Source organism: Alligator sinensis, unplaced genomic scaffold, assembly GCF_000455745.1.
Source record: "Alligator sinensis unplaced genomic scaffold, ASM45574v1 scaffold709_1, whole genome shotgun sequence".
Taxonomy (NCBI): domain Eukaryota; kingdom Metazoa; phylum Chordata; order Crocodylia; family Alligatoridae; genus Alligator; species Alligator sinensis.
This window is the reverse complement of record NW_005842208.1, coordinates 582,468-594,570: the sequence shown is the minus strand read 5'-3', so window position 1 is coordinate 594,570 and position 12,103 is coordinate 582,468.

Sequence of the window (12,103 nt, the reverse complement as noted above, 5' to 3'; positions counted from 1 at the left end):
ATTGAGGGCCGTTTCCACACAGGGGCGGGGAATAGGCCCTTGGGGGCGGAAAGGGGAAAGGGGGCGGGGAGGTACTTCCTTCACGCATGAGAATGGACAGGCCGGGCAGCCATTCAGGGGTGAGGATTCGGAGCGCTTCCCCCCCCATTGCTGTAGTTGTGGGCTCGGGAACTGGAGTGTCAGTGCAAGGGGGAGGGGAGGCGGGAGCCTTAGGGTTAGCCTAAGGCTAACACTGTTAACACTGGTGCTCCGCGGGGTGTGAGCTATGAGCTTTCCTGTCCTTAGGCTGTTCCCTGGGGTGCCCCAGCTATGGGGGGGAGTTGATTTGGAGGATGTCACCCCTGCCTGCCTGTGCATCTCACGGGGCCAGGCACGAAGGCCTGAGGGGGCAGGGCTGGAGCCCAGGGTCTGGGAAAGATACCCAAAGAGCAGGGCTGAGGATGGGGGGCATCCACACTCACAGCAGGGGAAAGTGAGGTCAGGGTTTACATTGTTTCCTTCCAGCTGTAAGCCCACAGGGTGGGCGTTTTGCTGTTTCCTGTGACCTTATAGGGTTGCCAACCCTCCCAGCTTGGCCAGGAGTCTACCAAAATCGGCATAGATTTCCCAGTGACTATTGAAAGCAATTGGGGAAATTGATGTTGTGAATGGGTTGAGCAGTACAATTAATGACATCATGTTGGGAAAAAAAAATCTCGAATAGCTTCAGTCAGAGTTGGCAACCCTATGACCTTAGGGATTGGAGCCTGTGCCCAGGCTATGTGCATCCCAGGCAGGCCAGCTCCAGCCCGTGCTTCCACTCGCACACTATTGTGTCACCAGCCTCAGACATGCCCCACCCCAGATGGGTCTGTATCTCAGTGCCACTGTCAATGATACGGAGGCCAGTAGCAGGAAACATCAGTTTATTCAAAAAAACAGGGTTACAGCAATTCCAGGGACTTGCAGAACAGCCTCTAGTTCTTGTTCAGACACGCTGTGTGTCCCTGTCCTGCGGGTCAAGCTCGGTGCCCTTCGCCTGGCCTACTCTGTGTTCCTCTCCCACACTTGCTTTGTGGTGTGATTTTTTCTGCGTGTCAGTTCGTGTGGATTTACCTGAATTGTTTCTGACACCGGCAAATCTCTGTGCAGTGCAGGGCTGGCAGCATGAATGTTTTCATAGCAGCACAGAGTACATGGAGGAGCTGAGGGGTCAGTGGCACCCTGTTCCATACAGTCTGGACTTGGGGAGGAAGAATGAGTGCCAGTGTGGCACCACCCCCTGCTGGTTTGTGTGGCAGTACCCCTGGTAGTGTGTGTGTGTGCAGATGCTGATCCAAACTACCCCCTGGTAGTGTGTGTGTGGCACTCCCCCCTACTATTGTGTGTGTGTGTGCAGATGCTGGTCCAGACTGGCTAGATTCAGATTATGTACATGTCTATGTGCTTGTTTGTGGAAACAGTGCCCTATACTGGCTAGATTCTTGGGTTTGTGTGCATGTGCGTGAGAGTGTGCGTATGAACACTACCCCATACTGGTAGATTCAAATTGCATGCACGTTCGTGTGTTTGCATTTACACACATGTACTTGTGTGGACACTACCCTACATGAGCCTAATTCAGCCTATGCATGCAAATCTGTGTATGTGCATGCCTGAGTGTTCATATGCGTGCGTTTGTGTAGTGGGGCACTGTCCTCTGCTTGTCTAGCATAGGAATTGTCCTCCTGCCCACAGCTGACCCTGCCTTCCCAATGGCTTCTGGGAGCTGCCTCAGGGGGAGCAGGGCATTTCCAGACTCTGCTTTGCCCTGTCTAGATGAGGCAGGGGGCCACTGAGGGTGACCATAAGCAGAGCTGTCCCTAGTGGTGTGCGGAGTCCGGGGCATATCAGCCTGTGTGGGGCCAGAGGGTCGGGGTGGTGACTGCCCGCAGTAGCCAGTGGCAGCATCACCAGTGGGGCAGGAAGGGGGATAGCAACCACCCACAGAAGCCAGCGGCAGCAGTGGGGAGGGGGGTGGCAACCACCTGCAGAAGGCGGCAGGGCCTGTATGGCACTGCGCAGGGCCCCCCCAAAATGCACGACCCAGGTTGGTCACCCTGATTCACCACCCCTGCCTTCCCCCCAGGGATGGCCCTAACCATAAGGCACGTGAGCCGATGCAGGAGAGGGGAGGAAATGATAAGTCACCCAACATCAGGGGTGAGGGATGAGAAGGGATCCCCTCAACACTGCCCACTGGGGACACCCTAGTCCCTTTTGCTTAGGCTGCAGGGGCTGCCCACTCATGGAGACCAGAGGCTGGGCAAGATGGGCCTGTGTCTCCATCCTGACCCTTGCTTTACCACAGGCCCTGAAGGGAAGTGGAAGGTCTAGGCAACTGTGCCCAGCAAGCATCTTTGGAAGATGCAAAAAAGAGCCTGGTCCCCAGTGGGTATGAACAATCCTGATGCCCCAGCTACAGGGAGGAGGTGTTGTGGGACCAGGCAAGGGTTTCAGGAAGCACCAGGTAGGTTAGTAGAGGGTGCTGTGCTGCAGGAAAAGGGACAGGGGACTTATGCCATGGGGTGTGGAGTGGGGTGGGAAGGTTGGGTGATGCCTTAGAATGGGGAGTGGAACAGGGGCTCAGCAAAGAGCACCATACTGCAGGGGGGGGTGAGCTCTTTTCTGTCATACCAGGGAAGCATGCAGTGGAGTGCAAGTGTGTATCAGCTAAACCATTTGGTCCCTGGGGCCTTTTACTGCTGGACATGTTTGGAACATTGTTGCTAAGAATTTACCTCCCTGGGATTTAGCAAACTCCTCCCCTAGTGTGGATTTGTCTGAACCCAAGGGCTTGCTCATGAAGAATGGTCTGCATGCTGTAGCCTGGGGTAAGCTCTCATGTAGATCATGCTGGCTCCCTGCCAGGCAGGAAGGCCCTTATGGTGCCTTCCTGATTTAGATGCCACAACTGCACTGGGCTTGTCAAAGGAAGAGAAGGGATGGAGGAAAGCAAAGAGCAGTTGAGTGGTAATTTGCTGTGAATGAGCAGCAAGCCATGAACAGGTAGGTGCTACTGACTGGTGAACAGGAGCTAGTGACTGGTCAATGGGGGTTAGTGACTTGTGAACAAGCCATATACACTGACTGGTGAAAGGGTGTTAATAACTTGTAAATGACAAGACACCAAGGGTAATTTAAATAATGTGCTATAGAGTGCAAACATCAGCAAACAATGAGCAGTGAATAGTGAATCACATGCAATGAATGGGGAATGAGGAACAGAAGTCCCTAAAGGGCAGACAATGGCAAAGTCACAAGGAGCCCTGACAGGCTTCTGAGACCACAGCCCATGGCCATCAGTGATTGTTGGAGAGTGAAAATTATCACCCAGGAATGGCATCCAACAGCCTGTTCAGCAGAGCAAATGGAGTCTCAGGCCAAACCTAATACCACTGCAATCTTGGATAGACAACTGAAACAGCCAAGAGTGATAAAGCCATGGTGGGCAGTTATAAAGACCACTAGGCATGTCTACACGTTTATTAATGCGCCGTAGTTACAGCACATTAAGTTTAGTACTTGGTTAACCCCAAGTACTAAATCAATGCTCAGTAACTTGCACTACTGCACAATAGTGCTGGCGCACCAGTTTTTAGTTATGCTTACTGTGCAGTAGCCTACTACTACTGTGCAGTAGCATATTAGCGCAGTTTCTGCCTGGAAGGCTATTGCACAGTGTTATTAGGCTACAGCACAGTTAGTGTCTTGTATAGATACACCCAGTGAGTCAAGTAAGGAAAGGGTGGGGACTAGGAGTAGGGAACAGGGAATTGTGGTGACCACAGGATAGAAATATGATAGGCAAGAACAGTGGGTAGTGAATGATGCTTTAGGTTTGGTGAGTGGAATAAACTATAATAGGTAAAAATGAGTGGAAGTTGCCTCCTAATTAATGGTGGATGGTGACTGGAGATTCCTAATTGGTTCCTGATGAGTAGAAAGTGACAAACAATTACCAGTAATGGTAAGTACAGAAGAATGAATTGTGATGTGTGAATAAATAGGATTGGATTACAAAGAGTGATTGGGTCATTCATTATACTGAGTAGTAATAGAGACTGTATAGATTATAGAAATTCCTTTTAAGAAGTGACAGATAATTATTAGTGAGTAGTGAATACTGAGCAGTGGTTGGTTCATCATAGCAAGAAATTATTAGCAAATGGCCTATAATTAATGGTAAGGACTAAATGGATTGCAAATGGTGAAAGAAAAATAGTGAGTGACAAATCATGGTGGTTGGTTCATCAACACTTCCAGTGGCAGATCCAGGGAGAATGTGGCAGTGCAGTTACAGCCCTCCTTCCACTGTGTGTCACAGGCTCAGCAAGCTCTCTGAGCTCACTAGCATGTCAGTGCAGCTCCTGCCAGCTGTGAGCTCTGAGCTCACTGGCTGGCCAGCTATAGCCTCTGCTTTCACACAGCTCCAGAGTCCAGGAGTGAGTGCCATAGCCACATGTTCCCCTCTTCCCTCATCCCTTCTTTTTCCCTGCTACTAAATTCAGTGGTGGGAGAAAGAGAGGGTAAAGAGTGGTGGAGCTCACCAATTTTTTTATTTTATTTTTTTTTGAAAGTTTTTCAGGTTCCAATCCAAATCAGTCAAATCAATTCCAAATCCATGACTCAATCAAGAACCATAAGTAGCCCTACTATCAGCAAACTTCCTCCACCTGACCTGGAGCTTCAGATGTTTCCAAACCCTTTGGCAGGCATCCTATGTGCAGGCCCAAGCCCGGAGGCTTGGGGCTCAGATGCCCCTGAGTTTTGCTTGTCCTCAGCTGTAAGGCCCCAGGAACAAGCTAGGGAGAAGTCTCACATTTCCCAGAGCAAGAGCTGTAGCCAGAGCCTGTGCTGATAGGCTAGTGAGCTGAGAGAGCTCATACCCCATGCAGAGCTCTGGCAGGAGATGCAATGAAATGCTGGTGAGCTCACAGAGCTCACTGTAACATGCTGTCGCACCTTCCTCACTCCAACCGTCAATCTGCCCATGGCACGCACCAATCAAAAACAGATGAACAAAGGCACTGTCAGTGGTACATAAAGAAAAGTGAACGGCAGAAAGTGAAAAGCAAGAAGCAAGGATTGGTGAACAGCTAGTAATGACCAATGACTAACTGTGCTAACATTCAGTGAGTGGTGATAGGTAGCAGGGAATAAGAAATGAGTACGAGGAAAGAACCAACATCTGATTGGAAAAGGCACAGGGCAGAGACTGAAGAGGCTCAGTGAAGTTAGATGCAAAAGGTAGGATTGTGGGTAATAAAGAACAGATAATAATGTAGGGCAGGTGAAAAAGCAGTACAGAGGAACAAATAACTACTGAGGACCAAGGGCTGCTTTGAGGGTGTGAACAATTCAAGGAAAACCCCAGGTTTATGTGCAAATCCATGCAATGGAGCCCCCACATTCTGGAAACCAAGAGGGGCATAGGACATGTGCCTCACTCCACTTGATAAGGGCAAGGCCTGGGCACAAGACACCCTTGATCAGGGTGGCCAGCCAGCAGAGGCACCTGTCCAGGCATGGGCTGTGATGCCAGGACCTGGGCCCTTCCCAGTACACACAGAAATTTGCCGGGTGCTAGCAAACCTGGAGACGAGCTAGCATCACCTGGAGAGGGCACGAAGCCACATGAGCCAGACTCAATGGCAGGATCCCTATGGCTTTACCATTAGCAAGTGTGACAGACTGGTCAGAACAGTCTCTGCTCCAAAATATAATACACGACTTTTGTGTGGGTTTCTTGGTTTTTTGTTTGTTTGTTTCTTCTATTAAAAAAAAGAACTGCAAAACAAGACTCCCCAGTGCCTGAGGAGTCTGTTCCTCAGGCCAGGTGGCAAGCTCTTGAGGTCTTTGCTAAGGGGTTGGGAGGGTTTAATTCAACCCAAGGTGAAAGGGACCTTCCAGCCAGGCCCCCACAGAGAGGGGGTCTATAGCTCTCCCAGAGAGGGTCTCCAGGGGGGCTCCAAGGGACACCCACCTGCTCCAGGGACAGAGAGAAGGCCAGCCCAGCTCCCCTGCGAAGGCTCTCCAGAGGCTTAGTGGGAAACCAAGGGTGTGAAAGAGTGGAGCTGCCTTGCTAAGGCCTACCCCCTAGACCATGTTGAGGTGGGGAGGGGAGCCCTGTGGGACCTAGTCCAAGTTTGGAGCTCCAACCCCTGGCAGACCCTATATGCAGGATGTTGAAAAGCTGTACCTGGCATAAACAAAGACCTCTTTGGTAGGTGGCTGGGTAGAGGTCTTCCAAGCCAGGGGCCCTATCTCTTGGAGTGTCTGCCCCTAATGAGTGCCCAGGGGGCATGGTGAGGTGTCTAGCATGGAATGGGGGACTGACCCCACACCCTGCCCACCTAGCACCTCTGTGTGAGGTGAAGCAGGGTAGGGAGGTCTGTCCCTCAGACATGAAGACACCAGCACACCACGCAATGCCCTCCCAGCGTATGTATGTGGAAGAACACACACACACGCCAGGAACACACCCACATCCCAGGCTTGCATACACTGTCCCTGCATACACAAAGCCAGCCTCATTCGATCTCCTAGCACAGTGCATTGCCCCTAATGCACAGGCAGGCACATGTGAACATACAAGTCCCTCATACATGTGCATTTCCTCAGTGTCAACACCCGAGTTCACTTGGGCATGAGTGATCGCACCATCCTGCCCTAAGCACATCTGGCGTCACTCCTTCCTGACCTCTGCCATCACTCCTGCCCACATGCAGATGTAAATTCATTTCAGTGTCACTACCAAATACACAAAGTCTATTCCTAGCCCCTCTATACCTCTGTACGGCACTCCCTCATAGCCCCTGCACCCTTCCCTTTCATAGTCCCCCTGTACACCCCTCATGCCACCTCCTGATGGGCCTTCTGCACCCCCACACTTCCCCTTAAGTGCTTCACACCCCCCCCCCCCAAACCACACAGCCTCTCCATCCTCACACACTTCCCTCTCACCCCTCCATCCTCCCAGGCTGCCTCCGCACAGCCCTATGCCCCCACCCATTGTCTCCTCAGAGCCCTTTCATCCCCCCTCCTATACACCCCTTCCTCCCCGCATATGCCCCTTCACGTCCTTTCCAGCCCACCTACTGCATCCTCACATGACTCTTGCACCCAGGCCCAGAGCCCTCTCCAGTCCTGGGGGCTCCCGGATCCTTTGAAACCCGCTAGCTGGGTTCCTGGAAAGCCCTTCTTGGCCAGACCCTCTCCAGCCCCCATGCACCCCTCCCAAGGAGCTCCCTAACCCCATCTGTACAAGAGCCAGCCCAGTGGCCCATCTTGTTCAATGGCTCTTAAACAGGGTGCCCATCAGGCCCCATCAACTATGGCTTATGCTTGGAGGGGTGGGAGCAAGGGGGCACCCCTCTCTATGCTACCTCTGAGAGGTGCCAAATGAGGAGGAAAGGCACCTTCCCCAGAGAGCTGGTCCCTGGGCTGAACTGATGGAGGAGAACCAGTGTTTCTGGTGTCCAACTCTGTAGAGGCAACGGGGGACAGTATTGGGAAGAAAGGGCTAGAGAGGCCCACAGTAGATCTCCATCTCACCCCCGCAAAAAAGTCTCCCTCCTCAGCCAAAATGGAGGAGAAGAGGGAGAGTGTCTGTGTATAGTTCCTCCATCACACAGCAAGGGGGAGCAGTCACAACTCTGCCCCCCCAGCTTCCTACTCCCACCTGGGGAATGTTTTGCATCGAGATGCTTAGATACAACAGCTAGAAAAAAACCCTACACAACCCCCTTATCCCACCCCCAACCCCACATCACGGCAAAAAAACACCTGGGTGTGTTCCTGAACAGGTAGGGGTAGGGAGGGAAGGGTGATATTAGCCCTTGATTCGAGTTCTGCAAGACGAGGTAGGGGATGAGTGTGTTGGGGTATCTCGGTGTGGGGGAGGGGGGGGAGGAAGGAGCAGGGGCCTCCTACATCTTGCGATGGCTCATTGGAGTCCCCACTCTTGACCCCCAAACAAAGGCATGGCACAGGAGTGGAGGTGCCAAGCCATGACTCCCTGATCCTGGAGAAAGGGGCACTCTATTCATTTTGGGGTGCATCACAGGAGACATCTATTTATGAGCAGGGAGGGTCAGGGGGAATGGCTTACGTGTCTCATCAGGAAGGAGCTGCAGGGCAGAGATTCCCAAGGTATGGGCCCCATGGCCTGCTTCAGGCTTGTGCTCAGGCCCTGTTGCTGCTCCAACAGGATACAGCTCCTCTTGAGGTCCTCCCCAGTCATTACACAGGGCACTGTCCTCAGCTCCTGGCATAAGGGGCAGGTGGGGGTCCCGTATTGGGGCCATTCTCTGCCCCCATTCCCCCCTCCATGGCCCATGGTGGGGGGCAGATGAGGCATATGAATTGAATATACTGAGCAGCAGCCCCTCAGTCACTGAGGCCAGGCCAGCAGCTGATGCAGCTAAGCTATGCACTGGAGCAGAGATCCAAGACTGCTTAGGACCACAGAGGGAAGACCCAGAGTAGGAAGGAGGGAGAGAGGTATTGGTTTGTGGGTTTGGTGGAATGGCACAGGCTGGGTCTGACTTTGTCTGGACAGGGATGGCCAGTCCCTGGGATGCAGCTGCTACTTTCTCCTGAGGAAGGGAAGAAGGAAGGAGGATGGGGCCTGTGGGGCTGACAGGGATTTGGGAGGAGCTGCCACATCCCTATGTCCTTGATATGGACAAAGACCTGATGCTGGCACATGAAGGGACTGAATGGTGGAGCCTGGAGCCCAGACAGTTGAAATGGAGGATCTGGGACTGTCCCTAGCAGTCATGGGCTAAGGATAGGCTGCCCCGCTGGGGGTACCTTGAGCTGGTTCAGGGGAAGCTCACCTTCACCCCAAGGGTTGGGGAGAGGGCAGGTTGAGGGCAAGGCCTAAAGGAGGATGCTGGTGCCTGGGCCTGGAGACAGAGTGAACAGGGATCAGGCCTCTCAATCTTGTAAGACCTTAGCCCAAGCAGGTGAGGGGTAGGGTTGGTTGGCGGACATTTGCTGGGGGTGGGCAACAACCATGCACTGTCGGTGCCTAAGGCAGGAGAATGGGCCTTTGTGCTGCAGGGCATGAGTGGAGCCCTGATATGGAGAGTCTAAGGCAAGTGGGGTGGGGGAAAAGGACAGTGAGAGTTCTCCTCCACCATGGTGGGGCATCCTGCCCTTTGATCTGCACAAGAGGGGCTCCAGGCAATTTTCCCTGCTCTTGTGACTTTCAAACGGAGGTCAAAGGACCCTCCAAGCCTCAATGTGATAGGTCAGTTCCTGTACCCCGGGGAATGATGGGGCTCATATCATGCCCAGCTGCTTTTGCCTTGCCCACTCCCCTACCCTCAGGGGTAGTTGTGGAGCAGAGCCCACATTCACCCCTGTATAGTCACAGCAAAACACCTTCACTGCTTAGCTAGCTCCTCAAGCCCCCTCCAATCACTTCCCCCAAATCTCAAGAGCACCAGCACTTCCTGGATGGGGCTGACAGGCCCATCTAGTCCAGCATCCTGTCTCCAACAAGGAGTGCTATGCACTCATCCCACGGAGTGGTTCAAGGCTCCCTCCCCTGCCCTGAGAGGGCAAACATGAAACCACATGGGCTTGACTTGGGGCTGGAGAACCTTTGTTCTCACAGCCCCAAGCTGACTGTTGCCCCCAGGCCTGGGAGGTCTCCAGCATAGGCTAAAAGTCATGCCTGCATTAGGGGAGTCCCATGGACTGATAGGGAACAGGAGTCTCCCTGAGGGGGGGAATAGAAACTGCCCCCTCTTATGAAGAGCAAGGCCCCGTACAATAATAAGCAGGTAGCCTGAGGCATAGAGCCCCTACCTCAGGGCCTTACTGGAAAGGCTTTGTAGATATGAACTGTATGAGTTGGGGATGGAGGAGAACATCAAGTGTAGTAGGAAATCCATGTATCTCCCTGCATCATGCCGCGCCTGGGAGACAGACAGCTCCCGTGAGTTAGCCTGAGTGTCAGCGGATTTAGTATTCTGACTTAGATGATTGTGATCAGGGAGCATTTCACACTTTGGTCCTGGGAAGCACCCAGTGTGACAGGGCCCCCTTCCTTTTGACTCTAGGCTTAGATAGTGCCCAGCATGATGGAGCCCTGACCCCTAGGCACTATCACTGTGCAAACCATGTCCCTGAGAGACTGGGCGGGAACAGGGGGTCCATTTTAACAGTGAACAGATGTTGAGCAAATAAGGGAGGAGGAGATGAAATCTAGGCTGAGACCCGCCAAAACTCTACTCAATAATGAGATTTACAAGCCTGTGTTCCAAGGGGCCTGGCCACCGGCCCACCAGGAAACAGAATGGGAGAAGGGAAAAAGCATGGGAAGGAACATGCCCCTGCAGTGGAGTGCCCACTGGCAGGGGCAGAGGTTGGAAGGAGCTGAGACCTGTTCAAACTACATTCACATGTACCGAGGGAGGAGGGGAGGCTGGTAGCTCCCCTGTGCCCCGAAGTGGCAGTGGAGTGGGACAGAAAGAAAAAGATCCAAAGCACTAGAAAAAAGTTAAACTAGATACCGATATATAAAGATATGTACAGCAGGATGGGGCTGGCATTGCCCCTTCCCACTCCCCCTCCCCCCTCACCAATGTGAGGGCAAAGAGGGAGATCCTGGAGGGATGGGAAGGAGGATGAAGATTAAAAACTAGCAGAGGGGTGGGTGCTGTCAGAAGAGGGTCATGGCAAGGTGGCCACATTCTCATTTCTGCAGCCCACATGTTGGCCAAACTCAACATAGAGGACAGAAAACTCCCCTCCATTCTGCTCCATCCCAGTCCCCCCACCTGCCCACCCCTGCAGTCTGATTTGGGGTGCAGGAGGAGTTGGAGGGGATGGTGTAATTCTGCTCCCCACATTGGGGCACCTGCTTCCTCCCACCCTGGTGGCAGGGGCCATCCGACCTGGTGGAGAGGAGTGGCGGTGCCATCCATGTTGATAGAGGTGTCGGTGACGCACCAGATGGCCAGGGGGTGCTGGGTAGGACATCACTGAACAGCACTCAGTCTCAGGTGCTGATGATATCACAAAGTGAACAAGGTCCATGGTAGTGACATCGTTAAAAAATGGAAAAGGTCCACAGTGCTGACATCATCAAAAGAGCAGAAGAGGCCCAAGGTGATGATGTCATCAAAGAATGGACATGGTCCACAGAGGTGACATCATCAGGAAGCAGATGAGGCCCACAGCAGTGACATCAAATATCGATAGTGCTGACGTTAAAAGGTCAGCAGGCCCCACAATGTTGACATCATCGATTGTTGACAAGGTCCACAGTGCTGGCATCTTCAGAAGTCAACAGGAGTGAGAGTCTTGACATCATTGTACATTGACATGGCTGCCAGCACTGACATCATCTGATGTTGACAAGGTCTGACAGTGCTTGACTTCATCAACTATTGACCAGGGTGACTGCTGTGACATCATTCCAGTGTCAACAATGCCCACAGTACAAACATCCTCAGTTCATGAAAAAGCCACAGGGTTGATGTCAGAATTGACAGTGGACACACTTGACATCGTGTCTAATCATCACACATGTCATGCTAGGTCAATACAGTCCACAGTGCTGACACCATCAGATGTTGATGGCGATTACATCATCAGTTGTCAAGAAGGCCCACAGTACTTTTGTCATCAGTCTTTGACACAGTCCATAGCACTGACATCATCAAATCTCATCGGTACCATCAACCAAGATTGAGAGCCCTCCTGGCAACTTCAAATGTTGGTCCACAGTGCTTACTTCATTGAAGATTAACAGGCCTGGTGCTCTTGACATCATCAAATATAGACAAGACCCACAGTGCTTACATCATAACAGGTGGACAGTACTGATATCAAAAGTCAACAAGCCAGATGGTCCTAATATCATCAAATGTTGACAAAAGCCACAGCACTGGAGTCATCAGATGTGGACAGGCCTGACTGCCTTGACATCATCAAATATCCATGAATCTCACAGTGCCTATATCATCAAATATCAACAGAACTACATCATCAGAAGTCGAAAGAGTCCTCACTGCTAACATCCTCAAACATGGACAGACCCAAAATAATCTTGACACCATGAAAA